The sequence below is a fragment of the Protopterus annectens genome, chromosome 9.part0 (assembly GCF_019279795.1).
Source record: "Protopterus annectens isolate FY-2018-M chromosome 9.part0, PAN1.0, whole genome shotgun sequence".
In the NCBI taxonomy this organism is placed as follows: Eukaryota; Metazoa; Chordata; order Ceratodontiformes; family Protopteridae; genus Protopterus; species Protopterus annectens.
Genome location: NC_056743.1, coordinates 460,450,254 through 460,457,669, shown reverse-complemented (window position 1 = coordinate 460,457,669; position 7,416 = coordinate 460,450,254). Strand labels below are relative to the sequence as shown.

At 36.0% G+C, this 7,416-nt stretch overlaps 1 protein-coding gene across 2 annotated transcripts in view; it reads left to right on the top strand.

Annotated features, from left to right (window-relative positions):
• The first annotated feature begins 2,637 nt into the window (after positions 1-2,637).
• GPAT4 (glycerol-3-phosphate acyltransferase 4) overlaps positions 2,638-7,416 on the top strand; it is an 845,426-nt gene continuing 840,647 nt past the window's right edge. For both annotated transcript variants that reach the window (XM_044082998.1, XM_044082999.1), the window contains exon 1: positions 2,638-2,754. The gene's annotated coding sequence lies outside the window, so the exon portion shown is untranslated. The remainder of the gene's footprint in view (positions 2,755-7,416) is intronic.

Sequence of the window (7,416 nt, the reverse complement as noted above, 5' to 3'; positions counted from 1 at the left end):
ACTTGGTTTCTCTGTTTTAAACATAATTTTTAAAAGGTATTTACTTCCCACAAAAAACAAACAAACAAACACAAAAAAAAATAAAATAGATGTGAATTTTTGGCTGTTTTATATTCACCATTGATGATTATTAATAGCCACCGAGAAAAAAAGCTAAGTATGAGAATCCAGTCCAAAGGAAAAAAATACATATATACTTTCTGTGCATTCAGTAACATACACCAAATAAAGAGAAAACAATGACATAATTTGAATCGATAAACTAAAAGCTATCCCCTCCCCAAGACATAAAAATGCAAAAAATGTGATCTTTAAACAGCCTTACATGATTACGTAATGATCATACCTGTCAACCTCTAATCACAAGAAATCTGGACAAAGCTGAAAATAATGGGGAGACAAAGGCCCAAAAATAGGGACAGATTTTAAATATTGCTCCTATAAACTTAAAAAGTTCTTAGAATAACAAGATTTGTGCTTGCATTCATTTTCTGAAGGAATACAAAGTCTAAAACTCAAATGTCTCTCATAATTTAGTGACTTCATTCCTCAGTGATTTGACAGAAAACCACAAATGTTATCAGGAATGGACCAAAAATATGAGGCAAAAATCTTGACATTCTGCAAAAATTTGTAGTAGTATCCTTAAAAGTTACTAGTCTGTAGTAATATGATAGAGTATTTTATGTATATGGAGCTTTTCTCCCTGGGCCTCCACTGAAAATGGGCATGTTTCCAGCCGGACTTTCCTGGTCAACAAATGTAAAATAAAAATAAATAAATAAATTCATACAGTTGAGAGGTATGCATAATGTACATTAATACTTAGTGATTACAGGAATCAGAATAAAAATGAAAAAATTCACACACACCTTTACCCGTTCAGTCACATATACTAAAATACAATGGTAATGTTGCTTTACTTAAAATTCATATTTTTTTCTCAGCAGAACATATTGATTTTTCATGCCTGAACTTGCAGTTATAAATAGACTACTTTAGCACAGAAAATTAGTCCCTGTTGTTGGCAATTGTTAATATTGACTCTTGTAGCTATACAATTTAAATTTAAACCATTGTTACAGAATAGCTTAAAAAGGAATAATTATTCCCACATAGTTTTTTGATAAGCCCACACAGCTAACATTTGCAAACTTATCAATATTTCCCAGAATAGCTCTCAATCTCTTAGCACAAGTAATCTGGACAAAACCTGACGTGAATAGAAACCAAAGGCCCAAAAATAGGTACAGATTTTAAATGTCGCTCTTAGAAACTTAAAAACTTGCTACAACAACAGGATTTGTCTTAGCACGCATTTTTTCTGAAGGATATAAAGTCTGAAACTCAAATGTATGTCATAATTTAGGGACTTCAGTCCTCAGATCACCCCAGCAATTTGCCAGAAAACCATAGATTTTATGAGGATCAGACCAAAAGTATGAGGAAAAAATCTGAAATCTAGACAGTTGACAGGTATGTTTCCCACTTACTGCAAAACTATAAACAGAAGTTGGAGAAAATTTGCATTTAATGCAAAATTACACTGCATCCCAACCATCGTGCGGAGAAAGGTCTACTCCCTTAAAGTATGTACTTTTATAATCAAACCATACAGGTAGCAAACTAGTCTTAAATTGAAATCAACATTTTTACTTTTACAAATAACACAAATTAACTATTAAATTTTATTTATTTATTTACATTTGGATAGTGTCCGACTGGGCTGGTAGCCCATTTTCAGTGGAGACCTGGGGAGAGAAGCTCCAAAAAGAACAACACAAGTAATAGTGCAGAATTACATTAGTAAGCACAACACAAGTATTAATACAGAATCTAATAATTAAGAATTGAGAAAATGCACTATAATCATATGTTAAAAGTAAAATTAGAGAATGTTGCAAATAAGGCCTAGTGTAGAATGTTAAATATAGAATTTTGGTGACTTATTAAAATTTGATAGCATTAAAATACATCTCTTACAGTGAACATAATCATTATAACGTATGAAGAGAAATAGCCAGAGCTGAAATTAATGTGAAAGAGATTCGGTGAGAATATACCATGAGAGAGGGATTATCTAGGAGAACTAATAGGGCAGAGCTAGTTGCTGTTAAGATATTATTTTAAAAGATGAATAGCAGGGAGTGTTTTGTATGTTTAGAGGAAGAGAATTCCAGTACTTAGCTATTTTGTTTGAGTAGAGGGAGTCACCATGATAGTTATGACACTGTGTTATTTTGAGCAGTGATCTATGGAAAACCTAAGGGGCCTGCTGTTGACATGTAGCTGGACCAGGGATGAAAATGCAGGGCAGTTACTGGGGTTGTGATTGATTTTGTGGGTGAGGGCAAGTAAGTTGGTTTAATATTACTAGGTGGGGGAGTTCTAGCCAGTTTAGTTGATGAAGAGCAGTAACCTGTACACCAGTTATTAGAAATGCAGAAAAACCTCGTTACAATTAGAATGTAACTATATATGAGTTATTAAAAAATAGAGACGTATATAGATCTTCATTTACAAAACACACTTGAAGGCATCGTGCTACTAATGGCCGATAACACGTGAAGATGTCGTGTAACAAATGGCCAAGTCCAACCCTATCTCGCTTGACAACCAAGAACTGAGTCGGCCTCCACTCCTCCCTTTCCCCGCCCCACAACGTTTGCCTTGACGTCAGTAGGGGGCCATTCAGCCTTGAGTGTGGAGCTACGATCGTCTTAACAAAGCGGAGGATGAAATATAAATCAAATGGTAAGATTCTACAGGAATGTGCTGCTGTTGGGTTGCGTATTATTGTATGACACTATCAGTGGTGTTTTTTCTGTCATGAGGGTATCAATGGTTGAGCTAAAAAAAAAATTGCTACCGGGGTTAGATAGCTCACCGGAAAGCAGGAAACCCATGTGCGCACTGTTTATAAACGCGATGAGCTCCATTTGTGCTGTTTTTTTTCATTAGAATAGCAGCATATAACAGTGCTGAAGTGATGTTGTTTTTTTGCTCTCAGTTTGAGTTCCTTCTCCTACGATGTATTGACTTTCATTGTGAGTACCTGTACAACGGCTTATACATTATAAAATAACAGTCCAGAGGCTATGAAAATATTCCTCAGCCTTATCAATAGGTAGCTTATTGATTTAGTACTTTCTGTTCTGGAATATAAAGGTCTCTTTTGTTTGATCTTCTGCTGTTAAGTTTTAAAGGTCAGTACTATGATTTTTACTGCTCCTTGGTTGAGAAGTGTGTACAGACGGAATACGAGTGGTTGATAATTCCATGTTTTGCACAGTAGCATACCTGAGTTGTCACCTTTTCAGATGTCCAGAGTGGGCCTCAGGGACTGTGGCCATATAAATAATACAAGAAGGGAACTGGTCAGGACTGTAAAGGAATAACAAGAGGAAGTCGTGCATTTTACAATTTGTTTCCAACCTTGTAACCCACTGATGATGGTATATTGTGCATTTTTCAGCTTGTTTCCAACCTTTTGCTCCATTGATGGTCTGAGCAAAAATCATGGATAAGAATATAAATTATATCATTTTTTTCCTTAGCAGAAGAAATAAGATGTGGCCAAGTGAACAACATACAATACTGACAAAATATAGTAATTTCAGTTTGTAATAAATTAAGATTGATAGGGTAATAATAAAATGAAAAGTAACAACAAGAGGTACAGTGGAGTGGGCAGGAGTGTCACTGGAAGTGGAGCATGTTAAAAGAAGAGTTGCTGGGTAGGACAGAAGTGAGCAAGTGGTTCATGTTGGCTCACCCATCCTGAGGTGAGGGAGAAGTGATTTCCTTTCGTATGATTGGCATCTTGGATAAAGTTTGCATTGTACTGAACTAGCCAGGAACAGAGATGCTAAGTTTGTGATCCCAAGTCAAGACTTTAGTCCCCATTAATATGGCTGTGGACGCATTCATATATTAGGGAAGGTATAAGGTCTCCCCCAGTGCCAACAGTGCTCATGTTGGCCACTTGGGTGTGGTTTGGGGCCGTAGTACAAATGCTGTTATTGCCTGGATGCTGGCAAGAGCAGAAATCACTCCATGGCCACCTGGCTGATGATTCCTCCTAACCATCTCCATCACTAGGGATGCCCAGTAAAGGGAATGAATAGCAGAGGCTTAATGGTCAGCATGCATGAAGGGAAGTAGTGTACAGAACCATCCACCCAAATAATAGAACAAGCAGAGGGAATCTTGATTTAGTGTCTCTTTTTTGTGTTGATAGTTAAGTACTAGGTAGTCAGTCTGCACACCATTATATGCCTAGTTAGTAATGTATATGCAGAAGTTTTTCCCAGCTTCAATTAGGGAGAAGCAGGGTAATTTAAGGCTGTCCATCCAATTATCTAGGTGCAAGGGTGCTGCTCTGCTTGCCATGTAGTGGCCCTTTATTTCAGTGGTAGTGGATAGATTTGTGTCATGACATATCATGCTAGTGTGGATAGATTTGTATCATTACATATCATGCTAGTGTGCATCTATTGTAGGTTTGGTATCTTTTAAGCAGGTTTTTAAAGAACCTTTTAAACACTTTACCATTGCTTCTTGATTGTCATTTCTCGCCCAGTCTAAACAAAGTGTTCATTTCCATCAGTGGAGTGAGGATTGACTAGGGAGGGGGCATCATTAAAGCAGCCATCAGGGATATTTTATATATTTGTTCTTTAATCCCTACCACCCTGTGCTCTGCTTTCGACAACCTGTAGATAGGAAATGCGGTAGGTGTTGGTACTGCAGTTCCTCTTATTTCCACAAACGGTTGATGTTTTGTTTACCCAAAGGAGAGACTGCAGAGCAGTTTCCTTAGTGACCACCAAGGAAATCCAGTTAGTGCACATGTGAGCTTGGGCTTGCATCTTGTTTTCTTCAGGGGAAAGTGATCAGCTAAAGTTTGTTCTGGCATTGCTGAAATGCTGTAGCTTTCAATTTCCTAAAAGTGTTGAGTTTCAAAACACATGAGAAATTTGGTATTAACCCATTGTTTTGATACTACTGATTCATAGTCTACCTTAAAGTCCTTTTCATGGCAATTACCCATATAAAGCAAAAAGAAGTAACTTGCCTGTTAAGTTCTGTAGGCAGCACCTTCCCACAGCCTAATTTAATAATTAGGGGTTGGGAGAGTGGCCTAATGGTTAAGGTGTTTGCTTTACAAACACAAGGTGCAGGGTTTGAGTCTTGCAAGGGATAATTGGCTAGGCTTAAAATAGCTCACAAGGGCAGTTAGCTTAGTACTAATCTACAAACCTGTGAACCTATTTAAAGTTGGAAGAAATGTATTCCTCTTGCTCCAGTATGATCAGTCTGCTAAGTGAGTTGGAAGGAAGCATGATGGAACATATAAGGGGATAGTGACAACTTGCTTTTGAAAGAATTCACTCGGTAGTGTTAGAATATCAACGAGATGTCATTAGCCAGTGGCCTTGTTTCAGTTCAGTGAATAAAGTTCCTTAAAAAGGTGAGTCATTTGAATACACAATAGCTTGTAGAGACTAGTGGTTTTCTGTAGAAGGGACACACTGAAATGCAAAGCTTTGTTTAACAAATGTTGAGTTTTTATGCAGTTAATTGTGCATATAGCTGTTGTATCGAATCTGATATACTCACATAAGATAAAAGTTTAATAATGCATAATGCTGAGTATGCTCATGTATCATTTTCTGTATGTTTTCATATGTTTGTGTGTGTAATATGTATGCAAATAAATGTTATGACATATGGGTTAAATTGTATACATTACTTACTTTGAATGCATCCTTTCTGTTTTGTAGTAGAATTCATTAAGTACAGATCAGATAAGCCGAAATGGTAGAAAGTCAAAATTTCGTATTAGGTGAGATTAAATGTGTTCATGGATCATAGTTTAAAAGAGGCAGCAGACATGATTAAACATTTTCATGGTTCAGCATGACTTTATCTAATTTGGGTAGCAAATGTAGCCAGTGAACCAGATAGAAGGTAATTAAGTGGAAACAAGTTGGGGGTTGGCATGATGGTTAAGGTGATTACCTCACAGGCACAGTGTACAAGGTTTAATTCTCACCACTGGTCACTGTCTGGTTATTAGCTAAGCATGTAATAGTCTGTTATTGATTGTGTTGTCTTTGTCTATGAAGAAGTTGCAGTAATTTAATTAACTGTGTCAAGCGAGGCATGGTTGGTAGACTGTGCACTTAGTGGCTTTTGTTTTTCTTAGGTAACACAGAAGTAATCTTGTAAAGTAGATAAGATTGTTGCAGTTTTAATTTGATTTCGTTAGTTAATCAGTTAAGTAAATTGCTCTTTTTGGACCCTTTTTTTCCACTGATTGAACAGAAAAGAAAGAGCAAGGCTAAATAAAAATGCAAATGTGTGTGTGTGTGTGTATATATATATATATATATATATATATATATATATATATATATATATATATGTGTGCAATTATATATATATATGTGTGTGTCGTCAGTAAGTCAGCGTGTTTTTTTCATTAGAGGGAACTGAACCATTATTTTATTTGTTATCCAGGCTGGCTGCTGTTACAGGGATACTTTTCAGCTGTGACATAGGCCGAAAGTACAGTCAGTCATCATCATCATGGAACCGAGGTGTCGCATTTGCTTTAGTCGGTGAAACCAAATCATCTAATTACACCTTTTTTTTTTTTGTATTAATTGGTAAACTTTGCATTTGTTTAGTACAGTCGTGGGGAGAAAAACCCCAGGGATAGTAAGGTACGGACTGCTTACGCTACATTATTACACTGGTTAAGTAGAATAGAAGTATGTCAACATATGTGCAATAATGCAGATAAGAAATGTACACATTATTGCACAAAAATACAGTTTAAATATATAGGTTCATGGGTAAGTACTAGATTAGTTACCCTAGTAGGGTGTTTCAAGTCTAGCCAATTTCCCTTGTTGTGCTTAAATAAACCTATTCCATTCGGTGATATTCTGGAATTACAAATCCCATAGTCGATAGTTATATATTAGTCCTAATTAGAATCACTGGTAATAACACTGTGCTTGAGTAGGAAATAAAGAAACGTATTAAATTATCCAATTTGAAGTATCTTTTTAACTTCATCTGATGAGTAGGCTGGTCTAGGGTCCATTTTTCCTTTTAGAACACTTTTATTGAATTATAATTTGTGAGGTAGGCAAACTTACATTTATATAAAGGAAAACAAATCGTATTAACATATTTACAGTTACAAATGTTATACATCACATATGTTTTTCTGTGCAATATAATCAGTCCAACATTATGTAAGTTAGTTATCTTTTGCCTTCCCGTAAACCTCATTCCTTCTCCAAAACATTTTTCTGCATGTATTCCCACAGTTTCCATTTTTTCTATATAATTTGCTCCTGGCCTTTTCTAAAGATCCCACTTCCAATTCTTTTACCTCGG